Below are 18,289 nucleotides of genomic sequence, written 5' to 3' on the forward strand. Positions count from 1 at the left end.
CAGGCCTGTGGCCTATAAATACAGGCATAATAAGGCTTAATAGGAGAACGACCCCTCATTTAATAACAATAATCAAAATACCCAGTTTGCTCCACTCACAGGAAATTTACTCCAAAGATTGAGTCTTTACATCATTAACTTAACTTTTTATGACAGTTCACAACTGATGGAAAGTGTTCAGTCCTTTGCAATTGCAAGGAAAATATCGGTACAATGCCACTCATTCTCTCAATAAATATTCCCTTATATAGTATGCAAATATGTGTTAAAATCGAATTCAATACAAATTCATACAAAGGAGTTAATTTATACTATACTTCTGTACCGTAAATTAGTTAATTAAATTTCATACAATGTAAATTTCGCAACCTAATCAGCCAGTATAATATAATATTATTTTACATCCAATGTTCCGGAACTAAATTATTGGGCGGAGTAACTACCTAATTGGCACGCGTATGAATTTTTTCTTCTAACTCTTTGTAGCAGCCCAACTACGTAACCGATCAGACCTCGCGCGCCTTGTCCATGGCTACCACTTCCTAACTTCTACTCCTCTTCAAGAAATAACCGTTCTTAGACTACAGCTTCAATGTCTCGTGCCAAGACGCCGACACCCGGGTTGTGAGTCTACCTATTGCGAAGGGAAGTGAAATATTATTGTTTTGTAAAGTAATACGTCGTACGCATAATTCAATAGAACATTGGATATCTTAGGCCCACCTAGAAGATATACTTTTTAGTTATTATATTCTAATTGGCAGCAACGTGGCATTACATAACTTTTCCTTTACCATCTAAAAGTGGTGCTTTTAAGTTTTCGTAATTAAACTGAACTTATAAGTAAACTTTGTATTTCTAGTATTTATTACTACGACCTCAGAAGTCACCACCCCCATGTGTTATCGTCATACGGTACACGTAATGTTTTGACGAAACTATAATTTGGGGTTCAATTGTACGATTTATCTGGCGATTAACATTATAGTATTATTGTATAGGTTGAATTTTTAAAGAGATTTCTGTAAAATCTGACTGTGGTCTGCGTTTGGGTTATACAGAGAAGATTAGAACACTTTTCTTCACATTTTCCTGTATGACGGCAGATAATTTAACTAAGACTAAACGACTTTTTTGACAATAATTAAAAATTTATGTAATTCAAAACAGGATTCTGCAATTTATAAAGAATATCTGTTATACTGTCATATACACTGATTTTTAAACGTTATCCTGCGACGCAGAATGTATTTACTACCGCTCTGGTTATTTGAAATAAGTACAAAATGTAATGTTGGATAAAGTAACATTGATGAATAAACAAAACCCTTGAGTCGATAAGATTTTCAAATTTATTTTAGTTGAGGGGAGCGAATGGACATCATTATTGTGTAATGAAGTAAAAAAGTATAAAAGCTGTTGATAAGGCAATTATCCTGAAATAATATATGATACCAATTCTGTTTCATATGAATCTGGCATGAATTTACGTCACACTCCTCATCGTTCATCTTTAGCTGGCAATTTACCGCACAATGCAGGAGCAAGGTTCTTCTCTTGTTTGCCCCGAAATAGAAAAAAACGAAACCATAAAAACAAGACTTAAAAGTCAACTGAAAGAGTTCTTGAACAGGGGGAGTTTTAATCGTTTGGGGGGTTCTTTGACACTAGCTTAGAAATTTAGCGAGTTGTTATTGTTATTTAGATTCTTTTGCTGCTTTATTTCATCCTGTGTTAACTGGTCTGTAACTTCGATTTTATATTTGATTTAAGATTGGTTAACCGTTTATTTTAAAATGTTTTACATATGTATAACACAATATAAATAAACCTTTAAAAACTTTTTTTTGCAAAATTTTATTTTTGTTACAATTAAAATTTCGAAATCTGTGATTTCATCTTCAGGTACTAACTAAGGTTAAGTTATGAAATAAATAATTAAAACCAATTTTTCATGTGTTTTTTTCACTACCTTGATGGCTAAATTTGTTGTATTTAATTTTATCTGTGATCAATGTGTATTGTTTAAAAGTCTATCGAATAATACATTTTTTGTTAGAAAATATTTGTCATTTAATAATATATTATGATTAGTTTTGGCACTTTTTTAGATTTAAAAATGTTCTAAAGTACATAATAAACGACTTTTTTTGCTTGTGTGTACAATTTCAAGATTGTTTTCGATGTTAGTGCATGTATGGCCGGTGTTATTTAAATGGTCTGCATATTTTGAATTTGATGATGTTGTCAATGCTTTTATGTGTTCATTAAATCTAATTTTGAAGGATCGGCCGGTTTGTCCAATATAGTGGGATTGACAATCGTTGCAATTTAATTTGTATACTCCACTATTGTTGAATTTTGAATTTTGATTTTGGTTTGTTGAATTGCTTTTGTTTTTGATTAGAAGTCCAAGATTGTTCGAGGTTTTGAAAGTCAATTGATATCCTTGTTTATAAAATGATTTGTTAATTTTGTGACAATTTTTACCAAGGTAGTCTGATTGAATGTATTTGATATCTCTTTCTTCTTTCTTCTTATTTTCTTTCTTTGTGTAGTTCTTCGTTAATACATCAATCGTGCTTGGTTTATATCCATTATTTTGGGCTATGTATTTAATAAGGTTTAATTCTTTATAAAAATCTTCAGTTTTCATAGGAATTTTGTGTAATCTTCGATCATTGATTTGAATACAGCCATTTTTGGTGATGTGGGTGATTCGATAAGGAAGGAATAACTAAATCTGTGTATGTCGGTTTTCTGTAAATTTTGAAATTGTGCTTTCTGTTGATCTTGGTTATGGTCAAATCAAGGTAGTTTATTGTATTATTTTCTTCAATTTCATTGGTAAAATTTAGATTATGATGGATTTGGTTTAAGTAATTTTTGAACATGTCTATTTGTCTTTCATTTCCTTTGAATAGACATATTATATCATCAACATATCTGTAATAATAAATTATTTGTGTTAGATGTTTGTTTTTATAGCTTAGTATGAATTTGTCTTCTATGTTGTCAAGGAATATATCATCCAATAATCCGGATAGTGGTGATCCCTTTGGTAATCCTTCATGTTGTATGTAGTAATTGTTGTTAAATGTAAAGTAATTTTGTCTTAGAGTTACTTTTGTGAGTTCAAGTATTTCTTCAATTTCTTGTGTATTTAGAAAGTTCTGTTCTGTTAAATTATTTTTAATTATAAGCATTGTTTCTTGGATCGGAACATTTGTGTATAAATTTGTTATATCGAAGGATACAAACTTACTGTTGTCGGGTATATCTATATCATTAATTTTGTTTACTAGGTCAATGCTGTTTTTCAGTCTTATGTTATGTTTTACATATTTTAAGAATTTTAAAATCTATTAAGTTTAAGTTGAGTACAATATTGTTGTATGTAAAATAAATTAGCTTATAGATATTTATAAGCTGTATCTACTATCTATCTACGCTTGTATTTGTAAATTGGCTGCTGCCGTTGGAAAATAAATAAATAAATACATTTGTACCATCGACTTTGCCATACACAATTATGTCTCAGTACGACAATAAAGCAAAGTAAAGTAAAATATAACGAACTAACCTTTGAGAAAGCTGTATTGCTTCTTAGAGCTTTAGAGCTTTAGAATTTGTGATTACTGAGCAAATCTGTGACTGTAAGCACCAAGTGGGTGGATTCTCTGAATTATAATGAAAATAATCTCCTAGAATGTTCTCTTAAGGTATCATGCATCCTACTGATGTACATTGTCACTAAATCACTTTTTTATAACTAAAACTAAAATAACTATGGCTTTACGTAGAATTTCCTTTACGTGGAAAAGTTTGAACGTGCAAAACTAGATTTTGGTCATATTCTAGCTGCGGTTTCTTTTTGTGTTGGTTTTGATTATGCAGTTAACATTAAGGGAGAAAAGATATGTTAAAATTACAATTTTCCTAAATCCCTCTTTGGTGTTTTCATGTTTATTTTCTAGTTTTAAAAAGTGTTGTTAAGGAAGTAAATTTTCATGTTGAAACTATTGTCTAGGGGATGACCTGACAGATCGCGTGACTCATAGATCCTAAACAATATATATATATATATAGTTCATAGCACTACTGCTCCACTGTCATAATGTAAAAGATATATCACTTTATCCACAAAGTAATTTATATAAATATAATATATTAAATAAACAATCCTAAATTATACTCCAATTTTGTATCGCCGTAGTTTGAAATGGAGATATTATTACTCCATGATCCTTGTAAATGTTTTTGGGATCACTAGTAGGCTGCCGGGAAGATTTTTATAAGGGTTAAGAACACTCTTTACATAACGTAAACTGTTTCAAAACATTTAAAGTTGTGATCAGTTAAAGTAACTTAGAATACATATACCGAGATCAAAATGATTATCAGAAGTGAGAAAAACTATTAAAACAATACAAATAATACAATTCTTTGAGCATAAAACGTTTTTATATTATAACTTCAATTTAATTGGTCATATCTAAACAGTTAATGAAACTATTATCTATATTATGTTCTGTTAGTGAGGAAATATATTTCAAAATTTTTATAAGTAATGTTTAGGTACGTTAAATAATATTTTTTCAACTTATTTCATAAAATTTCCATCATACGTAAATATAATGTGGTAAATAAATAGATTCTAGTTAGTCTAACATATTCAAGTATCCAAAACACGATTAAATTATTCACTGTGTAAAATTCCTAAACCTCAATGAGAAAGTAAGAAACAAGCGTATATAAATATAACAGGATTAAACAATATTTATTTCTTGGAAAATAAAAATATATATGAGAGTGTTCGTAGACAATTAGTATAAATGTATACTCTGCTAGAAAGTATAAGCACAACCCTCAGCCCCCGGCACCCTTATACAGTAGACGGCGAGGTTCGTGAACACTGTGAATATCAACCAATCCTATACGTGAGGAAACTTCTATATTGCTCCGCTTCTTATAAAGAGGGCTGTATTACCTAGTGAACTCTGCACGCGTAAAATGTTTCAATTACTGACTTTTTTTAAGGAGAAGCCGATCCTCTTTTAAGCCTTACTCTGCCCGTCCTCATGAGCCACTGGCCTGTGCGAGGATCTTATCAAGCAGAATAAGAGGGAGAGTCGATACAGTACAAGGTCGATGGTACTGATAAAAAGTGCAACGGTCACAGACAGGATTCGAACCTGCGCTATCTCTAACTCAGACTCGAAGTCCAACACCTTAGACCGCTCGGCTATCGGCACTCCCAGTAATTACAAGTACATCCCTCAGCCACCAACGGAGTATAACAATACATTGTTAAGTTTGTGAACACTGTGAATATCAACCAACCGTATACGTACGAAACTTCTATGTTACTCTGCTTCTTAGAAACAGTGCTGTATTACCCTAGTGAACTTTCCACGTATAAAATGTTTCAATTACTGTCTTATAGAAAGTACAAGCATAATCCCACCTACCAATATTGTTAAACAGTAGACAGCAAAATTCGTGACCTCTGTAAAGATCAACCAATCCTATGCGTGACGAAACTTCTATATCGCTCTGCTTCTAAGAAAGAGAGCTGTATCGCCTAGTGAACTTTACACGCATACAGTGTTTCAATTATTGTCTTCTGGAAAGTACAAGCAAAACCCTCAGCCACCAGCACGGTTACACAGTACACTGTTAAGTTCGTGAACACTGTGAATATCAACCAACTCAATACGTGACGAAACTTCTATATCGCTCTGCTTCTTAGAAAGAGAGCTGTATCACCTAGTGAACTTTACACGCATACAGTGTTTCAATTATTGTCTTCTGGAAAGTACAAGCAAAACCCTCAGCCACCAGCACGGTTACACAGTACACTGTTAAGTTCGTGAACACTGTGAATATCAACCAACTCAATACGTGACGAAACTTCTATATCGCTCTGCTTCTTAGAAAGAGTGCTGTGTCACCCAGAGAGCTTGGTTTACTTACAGTTTTTAGTTATTAGCTTCTTTAGAAAGTATATGAATTTTTATCCATATTTTTTTGCGTATTTTTTGTTCCCGATTTCAAGATAGCCTGAATGGCTACTTTAGGGGCTGAGTTCCCCATGAAATGTTTTAAACTTGTTAGATATTTTCTTTACTAATTAAAATGTCTGAATAACCGTCTGATACAAAGAACTAGATGGAACGTATCTAAAACACTGATGGACAGACACGTTGATTTTCCCTTTGCCTTTTTAACAAAAATTTAAAAATGCTTATTCTTGCACCAAACGAACCCATGTACCAAGTTTCCAAATCAAAATCAAAATCCTTCCTATCAAAATCCTTTCTATCAAGTGCCTTGCTATCAAGAATTATTGCACATGCGGACAGACAGATTGACAGTATTGACTGAACAATGTCGATTACCTGGCGGTCTAAGATGACGGACTTTGGATCTGTGCCTGAGATAGTGCAGATTGAAGATCTGTCTGTGACCCTAGCACTTTTTATAAGTACCATCGCTTGTACTATATAGACTTTCCTCCTTAGTTTGATAAAATCCTCCCACAGGCCAATGACCAATGAGGAAAGTTATAATAAGACTTAAAAGGGGAACGGACTCTACTTTAAAAAATCAATAAGGTTCTTCCTTGGACCAAGACAAACCTATGCACCAAGCTTCAAGTCTCTAGGATTTTTCTGACACAAAGGACACACGGAAGACACTCAGACAAACTGATGGACAAAAGCAAAATGTCAAAAGTGCTCTGTCATGCTCTTTCAAGATCCTTCATAATCTCGAATGCAGCGTATAGACAGTGCTTTACTATATGGCTCAAGCCTTAGATCCCATAGTACTGAAATGTATGTATTTAAATGTAGTTAGGCAATTCCTGGGATTCTGAAGTGGATCTAGTGTTAGTAGCGATTTTTTTAAAAGGAGAGGCCGAACTCTTTTTGAACCATAGTCTGCCCGTCATTATGGCTCACTGGCCTGTGCGAGGATCTTATCATTCAGAATAAGGAGATGATCCATACGGTACAAAGTCGTTGGTACTGATAAAATGTGCTAAGGTCACTGCCAGAATTTGTACCTGCGCTATCTCTATATATTTGAATGCCTATAAATTCTCAGAGATTCTTAATATAATGTACAAGTGGTTGATACTCCTGTTATCCTGCAACGCAAGGAGGGTCACGGGTAACAAATAGTACGTCTAGTAATTTACTCCAGTTACGTCTTAAATTACGAGTGACACAATTAGCCACCATTTGAATTATCTAAAAGTAAAACGGATGTTTTATGGATATTACATGGTATAATACAGTTGTATGCCATTAACAATATGGATTAGTGATAAAACAGAACGACGCTTGATTAGAACTTGTCATACGAAAATATTTAGCGATCAATTAAATAATTAAACACGGTTTTCCTCTATTCAGATATAATTACTAGTTGTTGTGTACAACTCAATTTACTTAATTAACCCACTGTTGTATGAAATTGTATTTATCTGTATTACGTGATGGTGTAAAATAGTATAGGCGTTATTTCAAAATTTTTTAGAATATATGTTCGACAATATACATAACACAATACAACTGTTAAGCAATAAATAGTATAAACCATCATAAATAAATTACTGATAATATTTTAGTCTAGGGAACGAGCGCTAGTTTGCACTGCATAAGCACACAACCTGGGTTGTGTCCAATCGACAGACGTATTTTATCCAAGAAATAAATCCATCGAAAGCCATATTACTTTTGGTGTAGGTCAAACTGGAGGAATATATATATATATATATATATATATATATATATATATATATATATATATATATATATATCGTAAGGGGGACAAAGGCAGCTATCCACAAATAAATTATTAAAAAGTACGTAAGAACAAAGTTCTTGAGTCATAAATTAAAAATAATATTAAGATCTCCCGTCACAAAGCTAAATCCAAATTACTGAGCCAGTTTAGAGACCCATCCTCTAAACCACTCAGACCAGCCAGACCACCAGAAAACAGTCGCAAAGGGCAGTCGTTTACAATGTGCTCCATTGTCTGAGAGTTTGCGCCACAATCACACGTCTGGTCGTCAGTAATACCCCACTTAAATTTCCAGTGATTGCTTCTCCCAACCCCAGTTCGAAAACGATTCAATAAAACCCACTCCTTTCGAGGAACTTCCAAGCCACCCGCTGCTTTCGTAGGATCGGATATCAAGAACTTGTTCCGTCCATCGAATGATTCCCAGGATGACGCCCAGTTAGCATTAGGCGTAAAGTTCTCCTCTATCAACTGGGATGCTGTTCGTAGTGATGGCTTGCGTGATTTGAGCCGGCTATCTTGCTGAGGAAGGTCGTGCGTAACGGGCAATTCGGGATGGGACACGATCTTATTGAACTCTCTCAGAAGAGCCTCTTTGCGTCTAATCTCAGGTGGTGCTATATTGCTCAGCACTGGGAGCCAAGGTGTTGGTGTTGCCATGAGAGTTCCAGTAATTGTCCTCATGGACCTATTAAGAACGACATCGACCTCTCGCACATGTGCACTATTAAGCTCCATTGCACTGGAGGAATGAAAATGAATGAATGAAAAAGATAATTCTTTATAAGGAAGATAACAAAAAAGTTTAAAATATAAAACAGTAATAGTTTTCATAGCTTGATATACTCGTACTTATAACCGACCACCATACTTATAAGTGATCGCTATAACACCGTTACAAAACTAGATACCGAGACTGGAGCCACTACCTTATGGGTATTTATAGAGTTAGTTGACGCCGATATACAATTTTTAGACGGGCTCATTGTTTAAATAAAATAAAATGAAAAATACTTTTATTTTATATGGCTGTAAAGCCCATCCACCACTTAACCTCTTGTGTCTGTCTAAGAAAAATAAGACCTTTAAAATGTTTTCATTTCATTTTAACCCTTTTTCCTCATTTCGAACTCCGCCAAACTAGCAGGACTGACGATAGATTACTTTCTTAAGGAAAGTAACCTCGATTAAAAATTAGCTCTCGGCTCGTTGACTATAACGTTGGTTAGTGGATAGTAAATAATTAATAAACAGTTGTTTTTCAATTACTATGTGAGAATTAGACACGACCTTATCTTACCTCGCCACAAATCAAAATTATTTCAATATCAGAGCTTTTATGCCTGTATTCGTCTTTTTAACTCATTGCCTCTTTACTTGAAAAGTGTTGCTGATGACTGAAAATACTCCCATGAGATTAAGATTCCAAATTTTGAAGCCCTTGAGGCACAGCCCTGTAGTCGGATGAGTTTAAAATGCACGAAAGACACATTTGGAATATAAGAGCTTTCGATCATTACCAATTATGTTTACAAAATAACGGTTTTAGACATTTAAAATCGCCGTAAAAACAGACAGAAAGGCACAAACAATTCCTAGAAGATACTATGTCTTTACCTTTCCCTTATTTTTGGGATCGTGAAATTAATTACATGCCAACAGATTTGAGCCATCATAAACATTTGAGCAAAGGAATTCAACGAGACACTGGTCAGAGTTAGATATACCTTAGAATCAAATCCTGTATGTAATCGTAGCTCTTTTAACTACTATCGGCCAATTTTTTACTGCATCGAATCTTCTACTTATTCTCTTTGATAAGATCATCGCACTGATTATTGAGTGGCCCATGGGACTAGCAGAATATGGGTTTTAACCCATTTTTAGGAATTTTGAACCTAAGTGTACGGATTTGTTTTGTCTGGATGTGGTTTAGTCCATTCTGCTCACTACAATGTACTCTCTGTCGGATGACCACTTTTTAACGCTGCAATAAAACGTGTATTTGTAGATAATTATACCTTTTCATCCAAAGATTGCTTGTCTGTGCAGTCTAAGATTGTTGTTACTCAAGGACCGATTATGGACCCCTGAGAATCTCCTCCAGTAATAGGTTTCCACTCATTCCTAGTATTACCTATAGAAGCACGCCGTTATCTTCTACTTTGATAATTCACAATACAGGATATTGACAAAAATAACAAAAGGTTTACACAATAGCACTTCATTGTATTGCACATTAAAGACACTTCGAACAAAGTAAATACGCATAAGTAATATATATATATATATATATATATATATATATATATATATATATATATATAATATATATATTAAATATATATATAAATATATATATATTACTCGAAGAATATATATACACTGATTTGAAAATACCAAATAATATCTCCAAGAATGTTTTACATACATTTTATACATAAATTATAATGATGAAAATTTTAATCATAAAATTATAATAAATTATGAAAATTATAATCATAAATTATTATGAATGATATACATAAATTTTATTAATTGTACATAAATGTTTATGTAAAATTTAAATTTGTAATATTATTATTAAATTTTTTCCACACAATTGATGATTATTTGTTTATATTTGTTACTGGCGATAAAGTTTTAAAATAGGAACAGAACAACGTTCATTTACCATCGTTAGATATAAAACAAAGCATAACCCTACGTTTCGTGGTTCGATATATAACCTCTTATTCAGGTGTGAAGAGAAAATAAGCTACCTATAACGCAATGCAATGAATGCCTACTAAAATATTGATAATTAATTGCATGTCTTACTTTTCACGCCGATTTGCATATTTGAAATATAAGTTTGATATAGATTGGATATTTGTATTTTTTAAGTATATTATGGACAAGAGGGTGTCATCGAGAAAGTGTCAAATCGAGGGGGACTAAAGGATAGAGAAGAAGAATTAAAGAGGATAGGAATTGAAAGGGATTAAAACAAAATACATTTTAATTTAAAACAACATAAGTAGTAAATCATGCGACTACTTTTCAAACCAATAAATATCTTAGGTATTTTATAATTTCGGACTTAATAGGTCGAGTTTTATTTATTAAATGGCTCCTAACTGTCAGAAAAATATTCTTAAAAAATCCCCAAAGACTTTAAAAGCGGTTAGTAGTAAAACGACAATGTAGGTAAATATAAGAAGAAATGATTCTGTCCATTGTGGGAGGAGACGTCAAACAGAAATTAATTAATGAAATTACCGCCATAGGCACCGGCGTTTAAGGAGCGAATGAGATAAAATGCAGTTCATAAAATTACATGGATGATCTTTATTTATTCTAAAACAGCTGCGAGATATGAATACTAAAAATAGAGTAAAGAAGAAAATAATAAGGTTATATTAATGATGATTTTCGTAGGATGTTTAAAAAGCATTTACAAATTTGATTGTGTAAATTCGAAGCAAACAATCGATTACGCACCTTGTATTTACACATACCACCAATAGTTATGATTGAATTAGACTAAAAATTTCCATTCAGTATAAAGTAAATAAGGTGACTAAACGGATTGGAAACAACATTTAGTCCGCGGACAGGTCCATATATCACACGGTGCAATATTAATCCCTTGGGTACATAATATTTTACAGGATTAAGTATATTTCTATCGATAAGAAGTCAATATTTCACACGTCACGGTCATATATGCTGGGATAATTTATAATACTTCGTTGCATTTTAAAAGATAAAAAGCTCTGTTTATATCTTTTTTAACCGCTTTTAACTAAAAAAAAACTATTAAATAGTTATCCTTCAGTATACTTAATATTCAGTTGCTTTATTCAGTAACACAATATAACACCCATTTTTAAAAGCATGATGTATTGTCAGCTATTGTTATTTCCGTAACCAAGCTCCTTTATTTTTTCGTGGAAAATAGAATAGAGATTACATTCAGCTCTAACTAATACTAACCGTGACCAACTAATACTTTAGAATGTCGTGAAAAAAATAATTAAACTAGAATATTGAAATTCATAAGCAACGCTCTCTCTCACACACACACACACACACACACACACACACACGCGCGCGCGCGCGCGCGCACGCACGCACGCATAACAAGACCTATTAATACAGATTCTGTGCATACTCGCTACTATGGAATTTGAGATGAACTAGGTATTGCGAAATGTTCCGCCGTTCCGCGTCCCAACTGACGTAGAGATGTTGGAACGTGGGACAAGTTTGAACAACTCTATCAGCGTTAATGGCCTCAATATACGGCGAGAGACGTGAACATCACGACGACGTTACCAGTCAAGTACATTCACTGAGTACTGTTTGCTGAATCCTACGTAACTCTCTCTCTCTCTCTCTCTCTCTCTCTCTCTCTCTCTCTCTCTCTCTCTCTCTCTCTCTCTCTCTCTCTCTCTCCTCTCTCTCTCTCTCTCTCTCTCTCTCTCTCTCTCTCCTCTCTCTCTCTCTCTCTCTCTCTCTCTCTCTCTCTCTCTCTCTCTCTCTCTCTCTCTCTCTCTCTCTCTCTCTCTCTCCTCTCTCTCTCTCTCTCTCTCTCTCTCTCTCTCTCTCTCTCTCATCTCTCTCTCTCTCTCTCTCTCTCTCCTCTCTCTCTCTCTCTCTCTCTCTCTCTCTCTCTCTCTCTCTCTCTCTCTCTCTCTCTCTCTCTCTCTCTCTCTCTCTCTCTCTCTCTCTCTCTCTCTCTCTCTCTCTCTCTCTCTCTCTCTCTCTCTCTTCTCTCTCTCTCTCTCTCTCTCTCTCTCTCTCTCTCTCTCTCTCTCTCTCTCTCTCTCTCTCTCTCTCTCTCTCTCTCTCTCTCTCTCTCTCTCTCTCTCTCTCTCTCTCTCTCTCTCTCTCTCTCTCTCTCTCTCTCTCTCTCTCTCTCTCTGTGTGTGTGTGTGTGTGTGTGTGTGTGTTTATTTCAACATGAAGCAAAAACAAATTGTTTAAATTTTATAATTCTTCATTACTTTATTGGGCTTAAATTTTTAATATCAAATCAAATCCTGTGATATTTTGTCAAAATGTTTAAAGCGACTAACCCGAGGTTCACCCCATTAACTTCTTTCAATTAAATAAACATCCATAAGAAATTATTTGGTGAAAAAATATTCTTAATTGTAGTCTTATATTTATAATTATTTAGTTATACGTATAGTTTCCAGCACTACAGTGGTTTTATTAATAATCGGATTCGAATATCCACCTGGCTTGAACAAAAGCTGATTATGTATATTATCGTTTATTGATTTTAAAATAAATTTGAAATTTATAGAATGTGAGAAGAAGCGTTTACGTTTAGGCAAACGTCAAGCTGAGCTTTCAAAACGAACAACGAGAGCACGGGAAATGCAATTGAATACTTATAACGAGCGATGCATAACAGTCTCTTAAGAAACTACTTTAACTTAGTAGTAAATGATTTATACAAACTGTGTTACACTGACAGTTTTGTTTTTAATTTTTTAGTATATCAGAGTGCAGATGTATATGTCTATTTAGTATATCATGGGAAACTCGCCAATATAGTAAGGTTCTCATTTGACTATTAAAAAACTTAAAACGAATAGAATAAACCGTGTATAACTGCCTTTTTACTTAGTTTTTATATAGATTACAAAATATTAATTAATTTTATTCATCGTAAGTAACTCATCGAATAATGTTTTTATTGTCGTGGAGAAAATACCCTTGAAAAATATGATAATATTTGTTTCAGTGTGACAAAAAAAGATTATAAATAGATCTTGAATATTCTAACTGGCAGAGGCATCATGAAAGGAATAATGTAATCTAGATTTTATTTCAAAACGTATCTTTAAAGTAAACACCCTGGGGCCAGACATTTATTGACCGCAAACCTGTGTAAACTTCCCTTAGCAGGAAATCAGATTAACACATTTTTTATACATGGTTTCTTGAAACGGTGATAGTTCGTAATTGAGGATGCGCTCAATCTTCCCGTAACAGCCTGATTGTACATATTACAAACAACTAAGTATTTTATAGAACTATAATATTATATTTTTTTAGTCCACAACATGCACTATACTAGGTATTGATAAATTATTACCATAATACATAAGGCAACTATTACTATACAGCACAAAGACTCAAAGAAGGCTTTCAGCGCTGCGTTCCGCCTAAGCAAAGAGAGGTGCTTGAGCTAGCTATGCCAGAATGTGGACTCCGACCCTCGGGGGAAGGGCTATAGGCTGGTGACCGAGAAGTTCGGAGGAATGAGGACTGCTTTTAGGATTTACCATCTGAAAAGGTAACGCCAGTCGTCGAAATAATCCTTGAGAAGGGAGGTAGAAGTGAGGAGGCCGCTTCCAGTTGTTCCAGAATTTACGGAAGAGGAGCTTGTGGCGGCAGTGTCCGAGTAAGAGTGTGGCGGAGGTAGAAGTAACAAACAACGCAGCTCCGGGGCCTGATGGTGTCCCAGCGGACGCTCTGAAGGTTGTGGCGGGAAGTCATCCACTACTATTGCATTCCATGTTCAATGATGCTTAGTGGCAGGGTTGTTCCCGCCACGATTTAAGACAGCTCGGCTAACGTTGATCAGCAAGGGCAACCCGGACTCCTCGTTTACGTACAAGCCTCTCTGAATGCTCGACACATTGAGGAAGCTGTGCCAGAAAATGCTGAAGCCGAGCTTGAATGACATTTGAGCTGTCGGGGACTTGTCCCACCGGAAGTACAGCTTTCAAATAGAACAATCTACCTTGACTGCCATCACGGAAGTAATCTACACTGTTCAAGGATTCTATTCTTTCTGCAAGTGACTGCACTTCAGCAACACGCAAGAAGAAACGCATTGACTCTGTAGAGTCGTAGACAGAATTCTGAATCTTCCCACGTAACATTGGAAGAATAGCTAGCCTGGAACTCCTAAAAGATGTTTTTATATAACAGAGGGCCAGATTTTCTTAGCCTGGTAATTGCCTATTAGCCATCCGGCTTATTGTGTACTCTCTTGCAGGTTTAAGCAATATCAATTCTAGGCCTTTACAAAACACTGAGATCTTCTGAACAATGCTTGTCTGTTCCAATTCCTCTTCAGTGTACCTAAGTAAACCTAGTGATCTTGTGTGTATGCTCTGTAATGCTGGACATTCAAAAATGACATACTCAGCTGTTTCATCAGTATCGCTACATTTCCTGCACAGTGTTTTCTGAACCCGGATACCTATTGTAAGTAACACAATATTTTCTGGTGCTTGTAAACACTCAATACTACGAAGGTCAAGTCGGATATGGCTTTTTACAATAGACGATCAAAGTGGTGGACTCAAAAAAGACCCGTGATGCGTTGATTCCTGTAAGGTTATCTCTCATCAACCAATAATCCACGTTTATATTTGGTGCCCTGTGTTATTAACTACCAAGGAAGGTTTCAAGATTTAAAATTCAAGAAAATCTGTAAGCCGAAGTAAATAATAATGGTAACATTTTAATTGATTAGGGATCCTCCAGTGAAGTAAAAATGTGTATAGGTTTTGAAAATGTAACTTATATGGTGAAAATTTTGCCAGTTGAATTGTTGTATTGCTGTAGCTAAAGAGATAGCCAGCCGAGTTGGCGTAACGTGCAGGTCTGGACTAAGAATGGTGCTTGAACTATGCCATTGCAGTACACGGTTGGCTGGCCGTGATAATTAATTTTTAGAACAATTCATTGCCAACGATTGCAGTTTATTACCGCTTTACTTTACTGCTCCAGTATATGGGCCATAACATGCCTCGTTGGCGTTCTATTCATTAATTGTGAACACTACTACGATATTTTTGGTATAGAAAGTGGCAAAAATAATATATTTACCTCTTAAGTTTTAAAAATGTAATCATGGACACTATTTTATTATTCAAAAGCTTTTTGAAAATAATATTTACAATCAATACATGATAGACTATTAAATAAAATACAAATCGTTAAGGATGCATTTTTAGTTTCTATACTGCCCATGTTCAAAACGAGATGTTAAGAGAAAATAAATCAGTGTTTCTACATGTGTAAAACTTTGTACACTGTTTATTTATACCTTTTGAAGCAATGCTTGCTCATTTGTAAGTCACTATAATAATTATAATTTTTTAATATATTTATATTAAATGCTCAAACTGTCAGTTTTTTAATATACAATAAATGTTTTAAAAAAAATAATTTCTAGCTTGTATACACAAAAACTAAGTAATAATTTTCGGGAGTACTCATATATTTATAAAAGAGGGAAATTTGGCAGACTGTAGAAGGTTTAGTAAAAAAAACATCATTCATAAATGTGTGACTGTGTTCGGTAAACATAAAATATAACTTATCTTACAAAAACGACAAAACCATGTGTTTTAGACGCAATTGTGACAAAACAAAATTCTTGATTTCGCAAAGTAATAATATAGTACACGCAGTGGCTTCTAGAGATTTGAGAATAAAAAGAAAAATCAGGGTTTAAAAGCACTGATTAAAAGGTTTTGAAATAAAAACATTAACTAAGTGTTAACGTATATGAAAATTATCGGAAAGGAGGATAGAATTTATTAATATACAAAACAAAACAAATGATTTGTTATGTTTTTTAATACTGGGTCCCCTTAAACTATTTCATCATAATATTTTGTAAACTATAAATCCAAGTACGCAAATATCTAATCATTGAAATAAGTACTCACTCGTGTTATACAACTGAGAACTCTAGGAACTTAACGAAAGAGTTATCGGGACGGTTGGGCTGCCATTTTATTTCGATCCAAAAATTAATAGAGCTCTTCCTTAGTTCGAAATAAACCTATGTTCAAATTTTCTAGTATCTAGGATCTTGCTATCAAGACTTGGATATCCATATCCAAGTATATTAAGAAGAACGGCCAGATATACTGACAGCCAGGAGGAAATATATCTATTTGATCTTTTAAATCAAATACCAATATAGTTATTCCTTAGACCAAGAGACCTATGAAGCAATTTTTAAATCTCAAGAATCTTTCTATCGAGAGTTATCTCACTTACGTATAGGCGGACGACCAACAAAACGAAATTCAGAACTTAGAATATACATAAATATTGCAATCATATAAAAAGAACCGCCTACCAATGTCCTATACAAGCTATTTATTTAGTGTTAACACCCTCATTAATGCGACATTCTATTTGTTGGATTATTTTCACTACACGAAAAAAGTGCATTATCATCCCACATATGCAAAAATGCAATGCAAAAGTTGCCATAGCTTATGTTTTTTTCTACTCATTTAACTCATTTTCAGTCAACTTTACTGTTTTCAAATATGTTTCTTAAATTTTTCTAAACAACACGAGTTAATTATATGCTAAGAATGATCTTGTTTATAGTTTAATAAATAAAATTAAATAATTATTAGTGCTCATATTTTCAAAACCTCTTAGAATTTCCTTTGCAAAGCATAAGAGACTTTATTTAAACTCATAACACAAGTACTTTAAACTGTATGATAATGTAGGGAATAACAACTCCAAAGTTTCCAAGTGTCCTTTACGCTGCTCATATCTATACTTGTGTCCCTCAAATCATCTTCAGAATATGTAGACGGATTATTGTTATTTAAAATAAAACATTTCTTCGTGTAAGAAATCTGTAAGATACCACATCTAAGCATAACGCTTTGCTGTAAAAAGTTATAAATATAATTAAAACTATATATCCTACGAAAATGTTTAAAAGTATTATAATAAAAATAAAGAAATACTGTGGGTTTTTATATAGTAAATTCATATAGCAAAAGATAACAAAACGGATATTTACCATTGTTATATGTTCCAAAAATATAAGGATGGCAAATATCCGTAATCCTGTTATTTTGTCAAATCATCCATAGCCAATATTACACTATAAATAAAAAAATGCATTTTACAGTTTTTGACTTTCGTGATATAAACACCTAACTATTTAAGTTTCTTCAGCGTAGTCGGAAAAATAATCAGAATACGTTTTGTATTTGTAGTCGTACGAGACATAACTAAAGGGCCTCCACTTAATTCATCTTATTTTTGAATTTACTAAATATATAAGATTACCTGAGGAATGTATCAGATTACATATCTCTAAATGTAGATTTAATATGACTTGTATCATTAGTTTATGATAAAATGCAAGAAAAATCCTTTAATCGTCAAAATCGATCTTTAAACAAGAAATTGTATTTTGAAATTAGTTCAGTATAATATGTTTTAATCATTTAGAATAAAAGGCGATCTTTCCAAATTGTAAATTATTGTTGAATGGCTGACTTTATAAAAAATAAAATTACCGCCTGGACTATTTTATGAGTGGGCCAAATTTTCACACCTAAAATAAAATATAAAAGTTCTGGTTAATTAATACGCTTCCTTTTAGTACATTTTCACAGAAATGTAATGATCTTTGATATCGTATATTTGTTACTAACTAACTGGAAAGCCTCCAATGTTTCTTACTAAT

The sequence above is a fragment of the Homalodisca vitripennis genome, chromosome 7, assembly GCF_021130785.1.
Source record: "Homalodisca vitripennis isolate AUS2020 chromosome 7, UT_GWSS_2.1, whole genome shotgun sequence".
NCBI classification, from domain to species: domain Eukaryota; kingdom Metazoa; phylum Arthropoda; class Insecta; order Hemiptera; family Cicadellidae; genus Homalodisca; species Homalodisca vitripennis.